This window comes from Pelodiscus sinensis, chromosome 4 (genome assembly GCF_049634645.1).
Source record: "Pelodiscus sinensis isolate JC-2024 chromosome 4, ASM4963464v1, whole genome shotgun sequence".
NCBI classification, from domain to species: domain Eukaryota; kingdom Metazoa; phylum Chordata; order Testudines; family Trionychidae; genus Pelodiscus; species Pelodiscus sinensis.
The window spans coordinates 21,065,525-21,089,073 of NC_134714.1; the positions used below are offsets into that span (position 1 = coordinate 21,065,525).

At 45.6% G+C, this 23,549-nt stretch overlaps 1 long non-coding RNA gene across 1 annotated transcript in view; it reads left to right on the forward strand.

Annotated features, from left to right (window-relative positions):
- The first annotated feature begins 3,238 nt into the window (after nt 1-3,238).
- The window catches only part of LOC142828954 (uncharacterized), a 142,913-nt gene continuing 122,602 nt past the window's right edge, over nt 3,239-23,549 (forward strand). Inside the window, exon 1 of the long non-coding RNA XR_012903135.1 lies at nt 3,239-3,724. This is a non-coding gene — a long non-coding RNA (uncharacterized LOC142828954). The remainder of the gene's footprint in view (nt 3,725-23,549) is intronic.

The window sequence follows — 23,549 nt, forward strand, 5'->3', positions numbered from 1 at the left end:
GATCAGAGCCTATAAATGAATGAAGTTGAGGATTTGAATGCTTCTGCTGTACACAAGTACAACTCCTCTCTGTGCAATCTTGTAAAGACCAGACATTTGTGGTTGGAGATATCATGCACATCTTAGGAGGAGGTGGTGTTTAAGGCTGCGACAGGCTCTTCTTGCCACATTCTCAAACACTGTAGAGCTGATATACTCAACTGATGCAGCATTTGATAGAAAGGTTCCCCAGAAATGTCATTTTAAAGTTACAAAGGGAAATTGAACACCTTTATGCCTAAGGATGATTACTTACTTTTCACAACCCACTGTAAAGAGTGCTGGATATGAGGGAACGGGGAGAGGGAAAATTCTGTCTTCCATGTGAATTTTCATTCTAGGACCCTTTATGTCAGCCTGATCCTCCCTAGGAAGATCACGTTGTGTCCAAGATTTATATCTGGCTATTGCTTGCTTATTAGGTAGTTTGAAAGGTGTGAGAGTGTTCCGACAGGAAATCTGCACATTTCACGGCAAAGCTCTGCTGCAAATGGCTTGACTTGCATAGCACTTTTAAACTTGTAGTTAGTATTTTTCAGCTTTGGGAATTATTGTTCTGGAGAATTATTCCTGATGGGTGGTTGTAAGATCAGGCTTTGAGCAGAGCTCTAGCCTGCCTTTTTGCAACTGAGAGTAGAGGGTTGGAGAGCACTCCACTGTGAAGACAGTCTGACATGGCGGGTCCTACAACAAAAATTCATAGGGAAGACAGAATGTTCTCTTTTTTTTTTCCAGTCCCTGGCCTATTTGTTCTTTCACAATTTGTAACAGTCCTGGGCAGGTTCAAGTGGGCTTGTTTATGGCACTCAGCCATATGTGGAAGTCAGTTAAGTTCTGAGGTAGACACTTCTCATGGAGTGTCTTGGAGGCTATCCCCAAATGACTGGGAAAACTGATTTTGAAGTAGGGAGGTCTATATTATTTCTGTTCTTCCCTGGGTTAACTCATGAAGCACCATTATCGTTTTAAAAGAGAGGATGGATCAGAACAGACCATCATGATCATCTACATGACATTACTACTCAAAAAACAAAAATAACAAAAAACATTCAAGATTTTAAAATGTCACCTCATTGCAATTTGAAACAGAACACACAAAGAAAAAGATGACAAATATTTTTTTCTTTCTATTTCATATGTTTATTTCTGGGTAATGTTGTAGATACATTACCTTCCAAGAACACATGTTCACCTTTTCACATAGTAACTGTCCAGTATAATAATATAAAATTCATACCTCAGTTGATGGACTCTGCCTAGCAAAGTTCTGTCGATACAACAATCCAGGCTCAGTGGTCCAGGAGTTTGTCACGTGGATTTTGGATCACTGTAACCTGTGGCAAAGGCTAAACCAAATATTGGAATGATTTTAAACAATCCAAAATATCTCCTTATGTCCAGTTTGCAAGAGGGAATTCAGGTCTAATAACACAATCTGGTGCACTGCTCATTCAGAGTCCACATTGCTCTAGGTCTGGACTTACTTATGTCTGCCTTCCTACTGATAAAACTGCCTTTTAGATCTCCATCATCCCCTTATGATTTGCTGCCTCAGCCTCTTCACCTTTTCCATTGTAAACTGAAAGGACAGATTATGCTGCACATAGGAAGTTTTTGTAGTGCTATAACAATAGCATTGAAATCTGCCTGGATGGAAACTATCATCTAATATATAAGATGTCATGTGCCATCATGGATGCCTAGTTCTTTGGGACTAAGAATAATAGTGTTCATCATACCACAGATTTTAACCCCCTTGTGTCTAAAAGGGAATAAACCTCATTTTGGTGTCAACTTCTTATTCAGCCAATTGTTCAATTTTTCTTTTGTAGTGGATGCAACATTTTCCTCCTTTTATGGAGTTTCTGGTACGTCTCCTTCATCCCCATTTGGATACAGAATGCCCACTGAACGGAAAGGCTTGCCCCACCCACTTTTGAAGACCTACCTGTCACAATTTTGGCTACATCTACACTTGGAGCTGGGTGTATGTTTCCCAGCTTATGTAGACATGTAGGCTACGTCTACATTGGCCCCTTTTCCGGAAGGGGCATGGTAATTTTTGAAATCGCAATAGGGAAATCCGCGGGGGATTTAAATATCCCCCGCGGCATTTAAATAAAAATGTCCGCCGCTTTTTTCCGGCTTTTAGAAAAGCTACTTTGAAGTAGGAATAAGATCCTCCGGAAAAGGGCGCTTTTTCCGGAGGATCGGGGCCAGTGTAGACGCTCTTTTCCGGCTTTTCTAAAAGCCGGAAAAAAGCGGCGGACATTTTTATTTAAATGCCGCGGGGGATATTTAAATCCCCCGCGGATTTCCCTATTACGATCTCTGAAATTAACATGCCCCTTCCGGAAAAGGGGCCAATGTAGACGAGCCCAACAGACTTTAAAGTCAGAAGGGATCATCATAATCATCTAGTCTGACCCCCTGCACATTGCAGGTCACAGAATCTTACCCACCCTTTCCTGGTAAAAATGGTAGCATAGCCAGGGTAGCATGGGAAACAGCACGTGGTGGCATGGGATAGTCATGCAAAATCAATATCCATTGGGCTCAAGCAGGTTTGAACTTGGCATGGCTAGCTCATACTACTGCCTGTCCTACCTGGCTACATGACCTAGCACAGGTATGTCTGCATCTTCTGCCTTTAGCTGATGCCAACTCAAGCATGAGAGGTTATTAAAGAAATAGTGCTAGGGTGAGAGGTGCATGTCTGCCAATGAGAAACTGGCTAAACAGAACATGAATAAATGGTTAGTTTTCCTCCTGGCAAAAGGTTAACAGCAGATGTCACAACAACTGGAGAAGTTAATTATGTTTGTTAATGATCTAAAAAACAGGATGATCATGGTGGTGGCAACATTTTACAAATGAGGATTCATTGGGCTAGTTACAACTGACTAAGCCTAAGAATAAATGGAAATCAGTTTTGATAAAAGCTAGACAATGCCTGTTGGAAAGACTAATTTGAACTAATATACCATACTGGTCTCCTAACAAACTAATAACTCAAGGTTAAAACCTGGACAGCATGGTGGACAGGTCAACAAAGGCTTCTGTTCAGTATGCAGCAATAGTCAAAACAAGCAAACAAAATGTTGGGATGCGTAAGAAATACAATGGAAATGTACACAACCAATATTATGTTTGGAGATATTAATGGTTTCCATTAAGCAGGTCTTTGATCTATAAATTTCTGAGCCACAGGGCTCTCTAGAACTGCAGCAACGAAAGGAGCAGAATGTGGGGTCACCTGGTATCCTTGTGCTGGCAACAGGCGGCTCCTCTGGCGTGGCTGTATCATCCGCAGCCCTTCCATGCAGCTGTGACTTCTGGGGTCTATAGCCTTACCGGAGGACCAGACTAGAGGTGGTACCAGAATAGATGTGCTCCTCTTACCACTGCAGTTCCTCAGAGAGTTGCCATCTTTGCCACTGTGACGGGGTGCCTCAGCCCTGCACTGTAGAACAGACTGTGGGCTGGGCCCAGCTGGCTGAAAGCGCCCTTCCCCACAGCCTTGCCGAGCATGCTCACAGGTGAGCTTGAGTATAAAAGACCATGAGGCAGCTCACTCAGGGCTGACCGCAGAAGGGGAAGGACCTATTGAGTAAGTTCCAGAGCTGGCGGTGCATATGCAGCTTCTGCAGCCACTGTGACTGTCAGCCTCAGAGTCAGCCTGGAGGTACAGTGATGGGGAGATGTGTGGGGTGGTAGGAAGTAGCCCAGAGTGGGGACTTGCAATCCTTGAGTGCTCAGTGTGTTGCGAAGGGATCCCCTGCTGAGCAGGCAGTTGACCGAGCCACTGCCAACAGGGCCCTGGGCTGGGACCTGGTGGAGTGGGAGGGCCTGGGTCCCCTTACCCCTCCCTCTGCAGCACTACTAGATAGAAGTAGTCTCCTGAAGCCTGTGGACTATGCCTTGGGACCATATTTACCCCAGTAAAGGGGAGCATTACAAGGACTAGGCCTAAGGGCTGTATTTACCCCAACAAGGGAGAATGCTGCAAGGACAAGGCCCCAAGACTGTATTTACCCTGATAGAGGGGAGTACTCCAAAGACTAGGCCTCAGGGCTGTGTTTACCCCCAATAGAGGAGTGCTACTAAGACTGGATCTCAGGGTCATAGTGACCCCAACATAGGAAGAGTGCTGTAGGGATGTAGGCTGCTGAACCGCACTGACCCCCATAGAGGAGGATCTGGAACTTAGGCTCTGGCCATTGGGCTGTACTGACACTAGTAAGTGGACCCGTGGGGGAGTTTTGACTGCGGGAGTCCACCCAAGGGGAGCACACCCCTTGACAGCCATCAATAAACAGGATTGTACCAAAGAAATACCTAACTCCTATCCTATATTTTTACTCCTAACAGCAGCAACTCTGTAAGGCCCTGAGTTTTGGATAGCTTCTCAGGCACAAGGCTCATATGTTGCTTTTAGATAACACCATAGTTCACCTGCATCTAGATTTCAATGTGTACTTCTGGTTACTCTCTCTCTCAAAAACCCTAGATAAAGAGAATTGAAAAAACAGGGCTTGTTTAATTTAAAATGGAGCTTGCAGGTGCAAAATTGGTTATGTGAAATTGGAGGTTTGGGTGGAAACTTGACCGTGGTATTTGCAAAAAATATGTATAGTTTATAAGGAGTTGGTGGGTTTTTAAAATTATTTTCAAAACAGCACAAACGGTTGGCAATGGTCTATTTTTGTATTTTGATGACAACTTTGTAAAATGTTTTCCCGCTTTCATTTGAAATGCTTTATCCATAAATCAGACTGTGCTGTGGGAACATATGGCTGACTACTGATTAAAATGAGTTCATAATGGATGTTCAGGATGAAAATGCATGGACAATTAAAATTGTCAGAGCAGAACGGAGGTATTAATAAATGTGTCAGAATGATTGATCATAAAGAAGGAGCTTCCTTTGAATCTCTAGGCATGCCTAGCAGACGAGGTCATGAAAGGTGCCAAACTGAGAAGGGCTCCCTGAGGATACTTGTATGATCAAACTGTAAATCCTCCTCTAGACAAATAGAATAAAAAAAACCTGTGAGAACCCTCAGCTGCCAAACCAGAACAATATTTTTCTTCTCAAAGTAACATTTTGTTCAGATAGATTCAAGAGCCCATTCAGGGTTTGACAAAAGAAGAAACTGTAGGAGGGTTACTTCTTTCCACCTTTAATCACCACGGCTGTAAAATTTAAACAGGACTGGAAGTTTCACAATGACGTAAAAGGGGCACTGACAAGTCAAATCACATTGTCTTAAAATGTGATGTGTATTATTGCTACAAATAACCTATGTATTTATTAGAACTGAAACCTTAGTTCTAATAGATTAGGAAGGAAAATAGATTTTTACAGTTTTTTCCAGTTTGTTTACTTTGTGCATCTAAAGCACTTTCTGCACATTCTGCTTCATTGTTTCCTGGTACAAGTTAGTTTTTTAGTGTCTCTCTTACCAAAGACACTTATAGATAGGTAGAAATGGGGGAAATTTTTTTTAAAAAGCAATTGTTTAAAACAAATGTCTCTGTGTACTATTTAAAGCTGTGTTATCAAAAATAACAGTGTTTTAATTAATCAATTTAAAAAATTGAAGTTGATGGCATCTCTCTGTAACAAATAATTACAATGACTTATAACAAACAAAATACAGACCTATCTTATTTTGCTTATGCAAGCTTTATTTTTCTCTTTTTAAAACACCTCAAATGTGCAATAAAACGGCAGAACAGAAGGCTTTTGCTGGTGTAGGTAAATCTCCTTCTATGAGGCATAACTCCCTTTTGCGCTACAGCTATCATGCAAAAAGGCAAGTGTGGATGCTCCAGAGGGGTTTCTTGTCCAAGAAACCCCTAGGGAGGAAAAGCACAGGTGCTCTAATGGCCATCAGCGCTTTCTTGCACAAGAGCATCCATGCAGTGTGGACACACTCGTGCGCAAAAGCACATCGCTTTAGCAATGAGCTTTGACGTGCGGACGTGCACTTGCTCAAGAAGTTTTGGCGCAAACTCTTGTGCAAGAGGTTTCTTGCACAAGAAGCCTGCAGTGTAGATGTAGCCTCAGTGTGTCCATCTTCAGTGTGTCTCTTAGGCCAAGTCTATGCTAGAAAATTACATCTGTATAATTACACTTCTCAGTGGTGTGAAAAATCCACCTTCCAAACAATGTAAGCATATCGACCTAACCCCTGGTATGTGCAGCTCTGTGCAGAAGGGAGAACTTCTCCTATTGACATATTTGCCACCTCTTATATAGGTGGATTAACAGTGACGATGGGAGAAGCTCTCCAATTGGCATAATAAAGTGTTATAGCAGTGCAGCTCTGCTGCTGTATGTGGAGACAAGCCCTTAGACCTGGCCAAGTTTTTAGGGCTGGGACTGCACTGCTGGTGCTGAATACATTGTGGCTGTGTCTAGACAGGCAAGTTTTTCCACAAAATCATCTGATTTTGCAGAAAAACTTGCTAGCTGTCTACACTGGCCGCTTGAATTTCCGGAAAAGCACTGACGATCTCATGTAAGATCGTCAGTGATTTTCCGGAAAAACTATGCTGCTCCCGTTCGGGAAAAAGTCTTTTTCCGAAAGACTTTTGCGCAAAAGGGCCAGTGTAGACAGCACAGTACTGTTTTCCTCAAAAAAGCCCCGATCGCGAAAATGGCGATTGGGGCTTTTTTGCGGAAAAGCACGTCTAGATTGGCCATGGACACTTTTCCGCAAAAAGTGCTTTTGCGGAAAAGCAACCTACCAATCTAGACGTGCTTTTCCGAAAATGCTTTTAACAGAAAAGTTTTCCGTTAAAAGCATTTTTGGAAAATCATGCCAGTGTAGACGTAGCCTGTATGTAATAATGACACAGCTGTGAAAATCATATCTGGGGTTGGATTCTGAACCTGCCCATCCCTTTTCTCCCTACAGTTCCCTCTACAAAGGAAGGAGTGGTTCGATTCAGGGTTTGAATTCAGGCCCATTTCTAGTTTGGTAGCAAACTTCTTCTGCGGGCTGAGAATACTGCACCCAGTCCTCCTCCAGATTAGGGTTGAACCATGCTGAAAGGGGTGTGTAGAGAGGGGGAAAGCTTGCTTTGCTGCTGTGTTATAGATGAGCAGAGGACTTGGGTCAACACAACAGTGCTGCCAAGCAGAGGATGTTCACCAGCTCTAGATCACAGCTAGGAGAATATGTTGTTTGAACAGAACAGTTTGTTTTCTCACCATGAAATTGTGTGAATCCTCCTCTCTGCAGTCATAGAATGCTAGAACTGGAAGGGACATTGAGAGGTCATCAAGTCCAGTTAACTGCCGTCATGGCAGGACCAAGCACCCTATATGTATTTTTATTATAAAAAGGTTGTCTTGTTCCAACCAATATGTCACTGTGTTCTAGCTAGCAAGAAAACATTTACATTTATAATAAGCATATCTAATCTGGTATAGTTCCTTCTCACTGAAACCAAGTGTACTTACTAGCGCTCTTCAGTATGTAACACCTTCAAAGTTTCTGCACAGAAAATATCATGAAGGGCAGTACTAATTTAAAAAATAATTTGTAGAGAAAGAGACAGTAGGGTAGAAAGATATAATAGTCCATGCTTCTGTACACACAGCCTAATAAGAAATGGTCACAGGATTCAAACACATGTTTTGGGGCCCTTTAAACTCAAGGGAATCCATTTTGATTTCACACTGGTTTGACATCAGTGTATCTCCATTGGGGTCAGTGTTATTAGCTCTGATTTATGCTTGTGTAAGAAAGTGGAGAATCAAACTCATGGTCTCTACAGTGGGTTCCTTTAGCAAGGGGGAGCTACATGACATGCATAATAGTACAGCTCCGAAGGGCTGCTCCCTTCACCTTCTCTTAAGAGTCAGTTCTCCCATGTTAGTAAATCATGGAAACAGCACATTGAAAGGGGCTAGATTGTGGCTTTAAGCCACTGCCTACATTGAGGGGGAGGAAATACAGTAATGATAGCCTGCAGTTCATCTCTCTCTCCCACCATTGCTGTGCCTTTGGCATAGCTGTAGAACCTTCTAAAGTGAATGTGAGGACCCCATAAAATAATTTTATGTTGCAAAGCACTGCATTGCAAATTGCATCTAGAGAATTGGGGCTTTGTTGTTTTTCATTGTGATGAAAAAGAACTGGTCATCTTAAGAACAAAGTGAGGCACTCACTCTGAGTGTATTTGAGAAGATTGTTCATTGTGGGAGAGGTTTGGTCTGTGTGGCTAGAGAATAGAAGATGATAAGCTCCAAAAAAAAAAGTCAGAACTCTACATTTTCTTCAAGAAAGTAGCATCACTAAAGGTTTTATATTGTGTACCAAGGGACTGGGTGCCCAGAGCATAGCTAATGAGCTGCAGAGCTTTTTCAGCTCAGGTTTCCTGTATCACAAACTAACTGCCATGCTTTGAACTAATTGGCTGGCTTACCGAGAGACAATAAGAATTGCATGGGCCATGGAGACTGCTGCCCTGGGAGCAGTCTGCCAACTGATCTGGATTGAGCTCTGTTAGCAGTACTGGGGGTAGGGAAACTCTGCTCACCTATAGATAAGCAAAGAGCTTCATCCAACACAGCTGTCAAGCAGAAGCTGTTCACAAGCACTAATGCTTAAAGCTAAACTTTGTTTATATGCAAATGGTCACAAATATGCAAATTAACTCATTTAATAATTTGTAGGAAATGTCACATACCACTACGCAACTTGGCAGCTAAGCCCTCTACAAATTGGTATGCCTACATGGCAACCAGAAGTGTGACTGCAGCTCAGGCAGGCCATCCTGCTCTAGCTTTAGTCTAGCTCAGGGGTGGGCAATAATTTTTAAAATGGGGCCACTTCAGAAATTTCTGAAGTGGCCCTGGGCCACCCCGGAAAGGGCAGAGCCTTCGGTGGAAGGGGTAGGTCCAGAAGACTTCTTGTGCTTCCCCCCTACTTGAATTGGCCTGGAGTGGGAGAGCATGAAATGTCTTCCCTCCCGCCCCCATGAGAGAAATGCCAGCTGTTTTAAAATAGCTGGCTGTTCCCTCTAGGTGCCTAGCAGGAGGAGACCTCACGTGTTCTCCCCGCCTCCAGGCCAATTACCTGTGGGCAGGGGAGTGAGTGAAGTCTCCTCGCCATTGCAAGAGCATGCAGTGGCTAAAGAGACATGCTGGTTGTTTTAAAACAGCCAGCATGTGTGTCTAGATGCACGCTCTTGTGGGGGCGAGGAGACTTCATGCACTCCCCTGCCCACAGGTAATGATTGGCCTGGAGGCAGGGAGAGCATGTGAGGCCTGGGAGTAGGGGAGCGGCAGGGTGGCTGTGAGCCAGATCCATTGGCTTGGCAGGCCGGATCCAGCCTGCGGAGGGCCCTTGTCCACCCGTGATCTAGCTAGTGTGGTTATAAAGAGCAGTGACCACATGGTGACCTAGACCCCAGCATAGACTAGCAACTTGAGTGCGTATACAGGGTCCCAGGTCATTTGTACGATCCCTGCTGAAGTCTGTGCCAGTAGGTCTTTCATGAACTTTTTATACATCCTCAGTGGGGCTAACAGTCAATGTGATGCAATGTGGGTGGGATGGGGTGGTTCAGGCAGAAAGGGCAGATCTGGGCAGCCAATCCCTAGCATCAGCGGTACTATGCCACCTACTTCCCCCACTAGTCCTAGCCACCCAGATCACACAGCATGGTGCTCCCATGGTGATTTAAGGGCCCACACTAACAGCATCAGCTGGGAACCCCAGACCCTTTAGAATTGCTGGGCCCTGGGGCAATTGCCCCCTTTGTCCCACCTGTTGACAGGCTTGGCTGTGCTAGCTATATTAAAACTAGTCACAGATATGTCTGCTGTTGTATGTTGGGAGTGCAAGATTCTGTGTTTTGCCCCTGTTCAGGAGCACGACACCTTGTGCCCCTGATAGGGCTAGCCAATTCAGCTGTAATCATCCATATCTGTCTTGAGCTGGATCTAGCCATTGGAGCTCCCTACATCCTGACCCAGGAAAGGAGAAGTGAGGGTGGGTTCTCCAGGCCTGCCAATCACAGCTTAGGAGGCTCAGATAAAAGGAGCAGTGTTTGGCTCTGGCTGTGTTTGTGTAAGCTGGTAGAAAGGGCCCTGAGAACTTTAACCCACAATTAAGGGCTGAAGACAAAGGGCCAGGTGGGAAGAGGCCCAGGGAAGGAGCAGCAATTGATGTGAGGAGTACATGGCTTCAGTCCAGGTTCCCCCACTGGTAAAGTGGTGTAAACCCTGAGAAAGGGACCAGGCCTCTTTGAAAACCCTAGTGAAGAGCTGAATTTAAAGGGCCTTCAGCTGCTACTGAAGACCCAGGTAAGGCCAGACAGACACTTTGTTAGAGACTTGCTGCCCTGGAAGAGGATTGTTTTGACTCTGTGACCCAGCTGGAGGGTTGAGCCACTGAAGACATTCCAAACAAGCTTGACAACCTATCGGTGACACTAAGAATGCAAAAAGAACTGAGGTAATGCACCAGAGGTGAGTGCTCCACTGTTACAGCATCTCTTGGCAATTCAGTTCCAGGCTGTAGAAAATGCTGGTGAGCTAATTAATGAAGCATTAAGTACAGCAGTCCAGAAGCTGTAAGCATTTGGATCCCAAGCTTTGTGCTTTCAGAATACTTTCTCTCAATCTCCCCCTGTAAAGTTTCTATGAGGTTAGGGAAATGCTTATGACCTCGCTCATGCCAAATATGCATTGTTTGTTAAAATGTGACGCATCTAACAATAACCTGTCCTTTTAAGTGATGAGATGGCATATTCTCCATCTGTGACCTGAAGAAAGGTTTCTGCCACTTAGATGAAGACGATTGCCCATTGATAGCCAGTTTTTGTCTCCTTAATGTGGCATGCATCACAAAATAATGGCTGAGAATGGATTAATAACTATTCTGGTTATCTTCTACTCTCTCCCCAACCCATAAGATCCTTGCATGTATTGTAGCCAGTCAACATTCCTTGTACAAAATTACTGGTTCATGAAGAAAATAGGAAGCTGTCATAAGGGTGCAGGGAGAAAGAAGTGGACCATTAACTTCTGCTAATTTTCTTTAGGCCTGGGTGAAGAATAGTTGGTATCTAATTTCCTGTGTTCTCAGCATGACTCTTTGAGTGTCACTTATGGGAATCAGCAGGTTTCAGAGGAGGGCTCTGAAGGTAGATCAATATTAATGGTCCTGGGGTGTTTTGACAGTAAATTGGGAACACAGATAATATTTTCACCATTAAGCGAGCATCTAATCTTTTAATTGTCAGCAGCAAACCTCACAAACCACCCTTCAGAATTCAACATCCTGCAGAAAAGCGTTCTTAAAGATGAGGGCCAGTTAATTTCAAGAGGTGGTAAATGAAAAACAGAGGTCAAACTCAGTCAGGAATGGGAAAATTGGTCCCATTGTTACAGGAAGAAAAGAACATCAGAAGTCTCTTAGAAATGTCAAGAGTGGAGTATTGCTGTGAGCTCACTGCTGAGCAAGGGCAGTTTGAGGGAGGTTTTCTTCAAATACACCTCCTATACAAAAATCCAGAAATGTTTTCTAGGGAACTTTAAATATCGGCTAGAATAGTCTTTTGATGAAAAGACAGTCATTATTTCTTCGAACACACTCCCTACCACAGAGCAAGCATTACATGTTGCCAAAAGGTGGCTTTTAAAACATCTGACTATAGCGGGAAGGTAAATGAAATGTTTGAACTTGGGCATTCATTTATATTTATAAGAGCCTGAGTCTGCAAACTCTGAAGTAAATGGAACTGCTGGTGAAAGGACTCTTTATATGAGGATGGCCTCACAGGATGAGGCTTCAAGTAATTGGGTACTTATTTTTATTTAAAAATAATGGTCTGCCAAGCTGTTGTTCTGCTGTATGATCTTAGACTTAATATCCCCTTTGTCTATTTCCTTCACAGACGTTCCTGTCAGAGCCCCAAAGATCATTTCCCTTATATTTCTGGACATGCACCTCATAGCTATTGTCTTTATAGCTATGAATGAGCATACTGATACTTCCCAACAGGATTGGCTCTGAAAACTAGGTTTGCAGCTGTACTGAGCTCTGTATTTTGGAGGTGTGTGGAGGAGCATGGGCTCCCTGCAATGGTACTACCACCTTTTCAACACTAGTGGTCTGACTTACTCCAACAGCCAACCTGCTATGAACCTACAACTTCAGAAGATGAACATAGGGTCCCAACTCTTCCTGGTAGCCTCAACTCCCTCTCCACCCTCAGTTGCCCCTCCTCTATTTGGCAACCTCTGCTGATGCCCCCACCTCTGCAGTTTTCCTCAGAAGCTGCCAGAGTCTTTACTCACAAATCACAGATGTGTAAGATTGGAAGGGATCTCAAGAGGTTTTCTAGTCCAGTCCCCTGCACTGAAGGCAGGTCTAAGTATTATCTACGTCAGCAGTTCCCAACCTTTTCCTGATGGGGACCCATTTTGACAATTCAGGAAGACTTGGTGACCCAGGGCAATTCAAAAAATGTGTGAATGGCTCCTTAAGAGCCAGCTGGGGAGACACCTGGTGACCCTTTTGAAATGTAATGGCAGCCCATATTTGGGTCCCAACCCATAGGTTGGCAAACCATGATCTAGACCATCCTTAACAGGTGTTCATCTAACCTATTAACTCCAGTGATGAAGATTTCACAACCTTCTTAAGTAATTTGTTTCAACGCTTAACTACCCTGATATTTAGGAATCACTTCCTAATGTTCAACCTAAGCATCTCTTGCAACAGTGTAAGCCCATTACAACTTAATATCCCTGGATATTAAAGAGAACAATTTACTTCTCTCCTCTCCTCCTTGTAACAACCTTTAATGTCCTTGAAAACTGTTATCATGTCCCCCCCACTCAGGCCTGGCCTTTGGGTAAGACGAGCGAGGCAGTCACCTTGGGCCCCTTGCATTCAGAGCCGCATGCCTTCAGGGCCCCACACTGCCCAGCTCCTGGCCCTGCCTCCCTCCTCTTTCCCCCTTCCCTCCCCCCCCCGTCTGGGAGCCATGTGATCCAGCATCCTGACTTGGGCCCTGCACACTCTTTGGCTGGGCATGTCCCTTCTGTCATCTGTTTTCCAGACTAACCTAACAGGTTTTTTTAATCTTCCCTCACAGTTCACATTTTCTAAACCTTTAATCATTTTTGTTGCTCTTCTTTGGACTTTCTCCAGTTTGTCCATGTCTTTCCTGAAATATGGTGCCCAGAGCTGGACACAATACTCCTGCTGAGGCATAATCAGCGCGGAGTAGAGTGGAAGAATTAGCACTTGGCTCTTGCTTACAACGTTGCTACTAATGGCCCCCACAATATTTGTTTTCTTTGCAGTAGTGCTACACTGTTCACTCATTTAGCTTGTCATCCACTATGACCCGAAGATTTCTTTCCACAGTACTCCGTCCTGAGGAATTGTTTCCCATTTTGTATGCGTGCAACTGATTGTCCTTTCCTAAATGGAGTACTTTGCATTTGTCCTTATTGAATTTTATCCTGTTCACTTCAAACCATTTCTCCAGGTTTTTCCAGATCATTTGAATTTTAATCTTATCCTCCAAAGCACTTGCAACTTGGGAAGAGGTGCGCAGTTGAAAGGTGGTTTTTTTTCCCATTTTCAACTAACTGTACTTCACACTGAGGCCATAAAGCCCAAGGGAGCCAACAGACTTGCCAGGTCCTGGGCAAAGTGTGGGGGAGAGGAAGGACCACACTCCTGGAAGAGGAGGGGTACTGGCAGAAGGGACAGGGGTGGCCAGGAATCCTAGGCCCTTTTGAATCACTGTGCCTGAGGACATCGGTCCCCTTTGCCCCCCCCCCCCCCCCCCATGGATGTGCCTGAAAGCCTGCCACCACATGAGATAAAGCTCTAGCTTCCCTCCTTTCTCCATAGGCCTAAACACATTTCCAATATAAAAGCCAACCTTAAAACAATTATTATTTAGCATCACAAGCAAAGAGCCAACAAAGGGCTGCAACATAGAAGGTTGGAAAAAAATTGTACTGTGCCTCATGGAGAGGGTACATGATATGGCTCAGAAAAGGACTGTTGACTGTGGAATCCCCTCTCTCAGCCTTAACTACCAAAAAATCAAAGAGCTAATCTCAGCCACTAAACAATCCCACTTGCTGTCAAAGGTGGTAATTAACAGCCAAATTTCTAGCAGGCCTGCAAAAATAAGTCTATCAACATGCATAAACTGGATAATTACATGCATGACTGGGTATTTGAGGCACAAACACTGATTTCACTCCCACAAATGGATGCACCTGTAAATATTGCAAGCTTATTTTTGGAGTTCAATGAAAATGTGGTCCTAATCCTTTGCTAGTGGCAAGGCTAACTAATTTTATATGCTGTTCCATCCACTAGATGCTGTGAATATGTATGCAGCCAAAAGAACTCTGAAACAACAAACCTTGTTATCAAGCACTAAAGGAAATTGCAAAGATGGTTAAAATGATTTGGCAAAAATTCAAATGCCCGACCTTCACTTTAAAACAGAAGGGAAGTAGGACCTTGTTTACACTGGGAAATCTGTAGCTAGCCAGCCATTGATGTAGCTGCGCTGATGCAAACCCCTAGTACAGACAGGCACATTTTATCTCCGTGTAGCTTATTCCTGCTCAAATTTGGGATAAATTATGCCAGTTTAATTTGTGGCTTTTGGCACGCTGCATGTATGCATTTGATTTTTGCCTCAGTGCACTATCCCACTTTTTACCATCTCACTAATTCAGGTAATGAATGTGCTTATTTAATTTATTACAGCTGGTTAGAAAGAATTTTTAACTTAAAACCCTTTTTGGTTATAAATTCATGATGCATTTGAACCATGAGGCTTATACACGACCAAATCCTTCCAAATTCAGAGTATTTGGATCTGGATTTTGATTCCAGCTTCTTTCTTTTAAAAAAGCAAGCAACTATAACCCCTTGTTGCTGAAGTATCTATTGGGGTCCCATAATAAAAACAATTAATTGTTGGAGAAAAAATATGTGAATATTCACTGCCATTGAAATCACCCTCTTTAAAATACAACTCTGCTCTGAAATGTGTGACTGTAAAACATCACATCTCATTACTCAGCAGATCTGTTTTCTGAGATTATTTGGTCACATCTGTTTTTGGTACTGTATGTTTTTTGTATGGCTTTGGAGCCTACTTAGCAGCCCTGCTGAGCCAACACGTCTGTGGATACTTTGACTCTCCTGGCTAATCAAGAAGATGTAGCGGTGCTCTAAGGCAGGGATTCTCAACCGTTTTCCTTCTGAGACCTCTCCCCTCACCATGCTAGAAAAATGCCGAGTCCCAGCAGAGGCAATAGGAGTGGGGACCAGAGGGTCTGGGCCAGGGTGGAAACCCTTGGGCATAGGCATAGTTTGACTATCTGGTGGGGGAGCAAGGGCCAGCAGGGCTCTAGACATCTCTGCACAGTGAGATACAGTGAAGGAGTGCCACCTCCACACCCTGAGTCACCTCAGCAGGCCACCTGCCTGCCCGGGACTGAGCTCCGGAGACTACTCCCTCAGAGTTCTGCTGGGTCTGGTGCCACCCAGACAGTTCTGACCAGCTGAGTGAGATGTCAAAGGGGGCTGGGAGCAGAGGAGCAGCCACAACCCTGGGCACCAGCAGCAGATGGGGAAATGCCACAGCTGCCTACTCCATGGTACCACCAGCCAGAGGAGCAGCTGCCCTACACTATCTAGCTCCAGCTTCCTACCTAGGAGCTAGCCAGAGGGTGGGGTCTGAGGAGGGATGGGGAACAGAGGTATCCTCAGAACTGCCCCACGGTGGGTAAGGCAGCGCAGTTTGGGTGGACTACTCCCTTGTGCTCCCATGGGCTCAATATTTCTGCCCAAATCAAGGTTTCAGTCCCACTGCTCCTGGCTTTGGGGTGGGGAGCTTGGGGATTCAGTCCTGTACTGCTCCTGGCTGCAAGGGATAGAAGCTGTGCCACTCCCAGCTTCAGGTGCAGTCATGGGGAGGAGGGGTGGGACCCTTAGGGCTTCAGCCCCACACTGCTCCTGGCTTCAACTGATGAGAACGTGAGTGGCCAGATCTAGAGGTCAGAGCAGAACTCCAGCTGAGTCAGGTTCCTAGGAGGTCAGAGTCCAAGCTAGGCCAGAGGGAGAACTGAGAGTCAGACATCAGCGGGCAGGCAGGGTCAGGTTACTAGATCAGGGTCAGGCCTCAGGTTACAGTCAGCAATTTCATCATAAAGGTGAGGACAAACCAGGATTTAAAGTCAGAGACCAGGATTTACTGTCAGTTGATGAGGAGCAGACAGGCAAACATAACTTGTTGTTTGGGCAGCTCTCCTTCATGCCTTCCTAGCTTACGTACCAATCAGCAGGCTGTAAAGGGCTGACATTTAGGTCCTGCTAGAATGCTAGGTTGTACTTCCTGCTGAACCTAGAGTCTAAGGATCCTCCTGCAGGAGTCTAGCCAAGACTCCCAGAGTGATGTGGAGATATCACCTGCCCACAATCCTCCAGCTCAGCAGTTTCTAACATCTCCATTACGCCAGTGCACTCTGTCATGGGGGGAAGGCTGGAGGATCACTGATACAATATTGAACTCTAGTTTGTTCTGCCCCCTAGACAACCGACCCTAATATGTTCTACCATAAAGCACTTCCAGAGCTGTGAAAATGGGGACTGGAACTGCCCTTACATTATTCTTGGTGGCTACGTCTAGACTGGCATGATTTTCCGCAAATGCTTTTAACGGAAAAGTTAAAGCACTTTTTTGCGGAAAAGCATTGGTGCCAATTTAGACGCGCTTTTGCGCAAAAAAGCCCCGATCGCCATTTTCACAGTCGGGGCTTTTTTGCGCAAAACAAATCTGAGCTGTCTACACTGGCCCTTTTGGCAAAAGCTTAGTATTTCCGCAAGAAGCACTGATTTCAGACAATCGGAAGTCAGTGTTCTTGTGGAAATTCAAGCGGCCAGTGTAGACAGCTGGCAAGTTTTTCCACAAAAGCAGCCGCTTTTGCAGAAAAACTTGCCAGTCTAGATGCAGCCGGTGTGTCCAGGATCACTGAGATCTTTAAGATCCTTGGAGCATCAATTTTATTTGTCTTGGATAATGTTTTCCACCATGTTGGCCTTTTAAAATTAACAGTAATCCAGTGTCAAGATTTAGAGCACTGCTGCTAAAATACTGGGTCTGCCCACAAATATCTTTTGAAATAGAGCAGTTGTGGTCATCTGTAACATATGGCCAGTGGAACGAAAGGCAGCAGTGTACTGCTCTCATGTCACTATCACCTCAGTACTGAAGTGGCAAGTATGCCTGTTTTAGAATGTGTGAGGTCTCACCCACAGCTATTTATTTTAGTCTCACTGCTACTTTGTTTTATATTTATACTTTCATTTTCAATGCCTTTCTACAGTACAGCAATAAGATCAGGAAGCTCCTTGCATCAAAGCTATGCCCAGTTATAGCAAATAGTAGTAATTATAATAATCTTACTCTATATTTTAGAAATGTATCTGTGAGTCCATTTGTTCAAGAACTCCTCCTAAACAGTAAGAGCTAGGACTGCCAAATTTGGTATGCAGCTTCCTCTTATCCTAACTTAAAGCAAGGTCAGAGTTTGGTTGTGCCAGAATAATGGGATGTGTGTAGAATTCGATTGTTTCTCATAAAATGAAAAGGATCTGGTAAGAGGGAGTTATCATGTAGAATGACCACAAGGGGGGCGGGCAGTAAGGGGCCAGAGATGGAGAGCAGGACAGCCAATATCCCACTGGGCCAGCAGGAGATGGGTGGAGAAAGGGATAGCTATCTACTATATATTTCAGAGAGTTTATCATAGAATCTTAGGGCTGGAAGAGACCTCAGGAGGTCATTGAATCCAGCCCCCTGCCCAAAGCAGGACCAATCCCAACTAAATCATCCCAGCCAGGACTTTGTCAAGCCAGGACTTAAAAACCTCTAAGGATGGAAATTCCACCACCTCCCTAGGTAATCCATTCCAGTGCTTCACCACTCTCCTAGTAAAATAGTTTTTCCTAATATCAAACCTAGACCTCCCCCACTATCACTTGAGATCATTGCTCCTGGTTCTGCCATCTGTCACTCCCGAGAACAGCCTTTCTCCATCTTCTGTTTATCTGTCTGTCCCCCAGCCTGGGGACATACACCCCTCCTTCCAGCTATGACCACTACAGCAGCCATGGACAGGTGAGTCTCACTTGGCCCCAAGCAGCCCTCTCTCCCCAGGGCAACCTGCACACTAAACCCTTTGCCCCCATCCCCAAGCAATGATTTAAACAAAGAAAAACAAAACTTATTTGAGTAAGGACCTGAGCAATGCTGGGTAAATCTTCTAGTTAATAATAAAGAGAAAAAAGTAATAAAACTGTTAACTAGTGGGCTACATTCTAGTGCCTGTCATTACATTCGAGGTAACTCAGGATAAGTCTGACTCCAGAGGAACCACTCCAGTTTTACACCGGTGTGACTGAAGAATTTAACCCATTGTGTTCATTCCGTAGCACTTAACCAAGAGATTAAAAAACAGTATAGGAAATCATTAATCTTTAAGCATGGGATCAGCTCCCAGTGAAAATCCATAAAGCCACTAAATTATCTTCTTTGAGATCTCTTCTTACCGATACCTCACACAAGCAGCCCCGCTTTGGCCAAGTGCATGTGCCTGTACTCCCTGTTATGGTGGCTCTCCAATAACCCAGTTCTTCAGATGAGTCTGAGCCTCTTGAGCTCCAAATTGGAACTACATCACTCTGGCCTGGCAGCTTCCTTTTAACTGGCCTCCTGGGCCCTGATTGACTGCCTCCCTTGTGCTATTCTAGCTTATCTGGAGGACTTCTCCATGGTTTGCTGAGGTGGAGTGTGCAAAGGTCACAAGATTCCAGCAGGGGTTTTGGGGCCCGGTCCACCTTGGCACAATTACACTAATCATCTCACTATTACTCTGCAATCCACACTTCTGCTGTATCCCCCCCCCCCCATCAACACTTCTGTACATCAAAGTGGGTGAGATCTTTTATTAGACCAACTTCTGTTGGTGAAAGAGACAAGCTTTTGAGCTTACCTTCAATATCCTGGGGCCCATAAGGCCGCAACAACACTGGAAACATTTCTAGAAGCCTACTTTTTAAAATTGGGACTGTAACAGCACTTGAAGGGGCCATTACATCTTTTGTGACAAATACACTAATTTGTTAGCATGTGGAGATTGTGTTAGATGAGTGGTCCCCAATGCGGTGCCCCTGGGCGCCATGACACCCGCCAGGCCATATCTGTGTGCCCTGCGAGTGATCAGGGCCAGTCCCGCCCTTGCCCCCAGGCACGCGGCGCATGGGCGGTGCCAGCCCTGGGTATGCAGCACGTGGTCAGTGCCGGCCCCGGGCATGCGGCGGTTAGGTGGCCCCGCCCCTGGGTGAGCGGTGCGAGGGCGGCGCCGGCGCCGGACCTGGCTGCGCGGCACATGGGCGCTGCCGGCCCCTGGGTGCATGGCACAGGTGCTGGCTCCAGGCATGCAGTGCATGAGCAGTGGCAGCTCCACCCCCAGGCACACGGGACATGGGCTCTTCCGGCCCCGGGCACGCGGCGTATGGGCAGCCCCACCCCTGGGCATGCAGCACAGTTGTGGCGCTAGCCCCGGGAGTGCGGTGCATGGGTGGCACCAGCTTCAGACACACAGCATATGGGTAGTCCCGCCCCTAGGCGTATGCGTGGCCCAGCCCCTGGGCGCGTGTGTGGCCCTGCCCCTGGGTGCCCGGCAGCCCCAAAAGGTTGGGGACCACTGTGTTAGATTGTAAAGGCTCCTATGGTAACTCTCTGGATTATCAGCCTGGTTTACATTTAGAAGTTTTGCCAGCATAGCTATGTTGGAAATATCATCCTTCCCCTATTGACATAGACGTGCATGCCAAAGTTCTAGTGTAGGTAAGTTATACCAGCAAAAAGGTAACCAGAGCTTATTTTGTTCAAGGAACTGGAATAAGCTATACCCACAAAATAACTCCTTTCCTGATATAATGCCTTATCATTATTTACACTGAGATCGATGCTGCAGAGATCGAACTTCCGGGGATCGATTTAGTGGATCTAGTAAGAACCTGCAAAATCGAATGCTGGTGGTGCTACCGTCAATCCCTGTACACCACCAAGTAGCAAGGAGTAAGGGAAGTTGATAGGAGAGTTTCTCCCATCGACCTCCTACAATGAGGATGCTGTGGTAATCTGAGCTATGGTACATCAACTCCAGCTATACTATTCTTGAGCTGGAGTTGCATATCTTAAGTTGAATTTCCTCCTCCTCCCAGTTTTGACTTGGCCTAAGCTGTCTCTCCACTAGGAGGATTTGTTAGTATTGCTTTACCCTTCCCAGTGTAGACAAGGCTATCTGCCAGCAAGTGAAGGGTGGGTGCTAAAAATAGCTATGAAATTTGTTGACATTAGGGGTATGTCTAGTCTGCATCCTTCTGTCGGCAGAGGGATGCAGATTAGGCAGGTTGACATTGCAAATGAAGTGGGGTTTTAAATATCCTGTGCTTAATTTACATAAAAATGGTCACAATTTTTGCCGACTCAGCACTTTGTCAGCAAAAAGAGGCAGTCTTTTTGGAATCTGTTGAGAAAGAAAACCTTTTTCGACAGATCCCTTATGCCACCTGCAAGGAGGTTTACAGGATCTGTCGAAAAAGGCTTTCTTTCTCGATAGATCCCCCTCTAGACTGCTGAGTAGACAAAGTGCTGAGTTGGCAAAAACGGTGGCCACTTTTCTGCAAATTAAACGCAGGATATTTAAATCCCCACTTCATTTGCAATGTCAACCTGCCTAATCTGCATCCCTCTGCCAACAGAAGGATGCAGACTAGACATACCCCTAATGTCAACAAATTTCATAGCTATTTTTAGCACCCACCCTTCACAATGTAGCACTTTAAAGACTAACAAGATGGTTTATTAGATGATGAGCTTTCGTGGGCCAGACCCACTTCCTCAGATCAAATAGTGGAAGAAAGTAGTCACAACCATATATACCAAAGGATACAATTAAAAAAATGAACAAGTCTGTATCTGTGCGAGTTTCTTCATATGGTTGATGGATTTCCATTCCAAACGGCTAAATGTAGTGCCTTGCATGTAGAATAGTGATAGAAATGTAGCCGTGTTAGTCTGGGGTAGTTGAAGCAAAATGCAGGACAATGTAGCACTTTAAAGACTAACAAGATGGTTTATTAGATGATGAGCTTTCGTGGGCCAGACCCACTTCCTCAGATCAAGGCACTACATGCAAGGCACTACATTTAGCCGTTTGGAATGGAAATCCATCAACCATATGAAGAAACTCGCACAGATACAGACTTGTTCATTTTTTTAATTGTATCCTTTGGTATATATGGTTGTGACTACTTTCTTCCACTATTTGATCTGAGGAAGTGGGTCTGGCCCACGAAAGCTCATCATCTAATAAACCATCTTGTTAGTCTTTAAAGTGCTACATTGTCCTGCATTTTGAATAACCCAGCACACTGCAAAGTGTTTGCAGATGGCTTTATCCCTCATCATTAATGGGCTCACCTGTTGCACAAATCTGTTAGTACTAGGGGATGTAATGTTAAAAGATAAAGGGGTAATATTCCTGCAGGGTATTACTTATTGTTCATTTTAATTAAATGATCTGAGTGTCAGTTACAGAATTTTAAAGAGATGGAGGAAATAACTAGAGCCCTGCAAATGTGCAGATACCCACTTTATATTCACGAGTATCCGCATCCATCAGTATGGATGTGGATATCTGCAGCTCATTTTTTCGGATGTGGATACAACCCTAGGATACTAGCAAATGGCTCTTTTCTCCAAAGCTATGCCCACACTTGCCAGTTTTAGCACAAGAAGCCAGGTTTTTGTGCAAAAACCACGCTAGTGTCTTTACTGGAAATCTACATTTTGTACTGCCACAAAAATGAAACCATGTCAACAAGAGTCTTTTGCTTTTTGCACTGATGTCTTCATTCACACTCTTGATTGCTTTTACCTAGAGGTGGAGAACCTACAGTTCAGGATCTGGATTCAGCCCCCAGCTTGCCTGGATCTAGCCCCTGAGGTTTGGGGCTGCCCTCTGCCAGCACTGGGGAGCCTGTACTGGTGCTCCAGCCACATTGCCCCAACCCCCATGGCCCTCCCCATGGGGCTGGAGCACCAGCGCTGGCTTCTTCCTGTGGAGTAGGGGGAGTCCTGAGCCTTGTGGGCTAGAGTCAGGAATACCGGGGCTGGATCTGACACAAGGGCCTCTGCCTGATGGGGAAGGAAGCAGCCACTCCTCCTTCCGCCGGCTGGGGAAACAGCAGTGCAGCAACGTGGTGCCTGAAGGCTTTTCCCCCACCACTCCAACTGGCCATAATCATGGCCAATAGGAGCACCAGGGGTGGTGCCTGGGAGTTGCAGGGGACACAGAGCCATGTGTTTCCCTAGGGAGCTGCACCAGGTAAGTGCCCCTCACATTGCTCAGATCCTGCACCATCACTCCGCTTCTGTACCCTACTACTCTCCCAGACCTACTAACCTTCAACCCACTCCTGCACCCTCCCTGCCTCCTGCCCAGACCCCACACACCAAACTGCCTTCCCAGCACCCCCTTCCACAAACTGAACCCTTCATTTTTGGCCCCATCCCAGAGTCTAGGGGAGCCCACAATATCCACTAGCCTGCCCCCATCCTCCCAGCATGCGAGGGGAATGTGGGGAGGATCTTTCTGCTTCCTAGTTGGTAGTCACATCAGTGAGGGGTTTGTTTGGGGGTTTTTTTAAACTTACTTTTATGTGGCCCCCAACTAATTTTTCTATGGCTCAGTAGCCCCCAACTCAAAAAGAGTTTCTCCCCACCCCTGCTTTTAACAGTTTAATTGCCCTCTGGAGCTGTCCCACAGCACAGAGCAGGAGTGGTTGCTATTTGAAATTCATTAGGGTGTAACATTCCTGTTGCCAACAGAGGCAGGCAAACAGAATGTGCTATGCAGGGTCAGGGAGAGAGGCAGGGACTGAGGTCAGGGTCTCCCTCTCACCCTGCCTCAGGACTGGTGGCTTCCAGAGGCTGTCTCAGTCTCTCTCTCACCCCTGCCACAATACTGATTTGCTTTGTTTTCCAGAGTAGCGCATAGTGGGATTGTACAGGGGCCACCTTGGCGTCCGCGTTACAAAGCCCATTTATTGTGATCTCCTCATCACCACTATTAGCTTTGTGTATGCTCAGCACAGTCTGTACCGGGAAACAAACAATTTCACCTGCACTACAGTTCTCGCACTAATGGGACCCGGCCATGACGGTGGGGTGGGTGGGCCCGGGCCCACCCGCTCTCCCAGGCCCCGACCCAGGGGCCACTTCTCTCTACCTGGCTGATGGGGGAGTCACCCCTAAACACATCAGCCCGCAGGCTCTATGACCCCACCTTGGGCCACTTCCTACCCACTTCCTCCAGCCCCCAGCGTACCTTCATCAAAGTCATGCAACCTCTCTTCCTG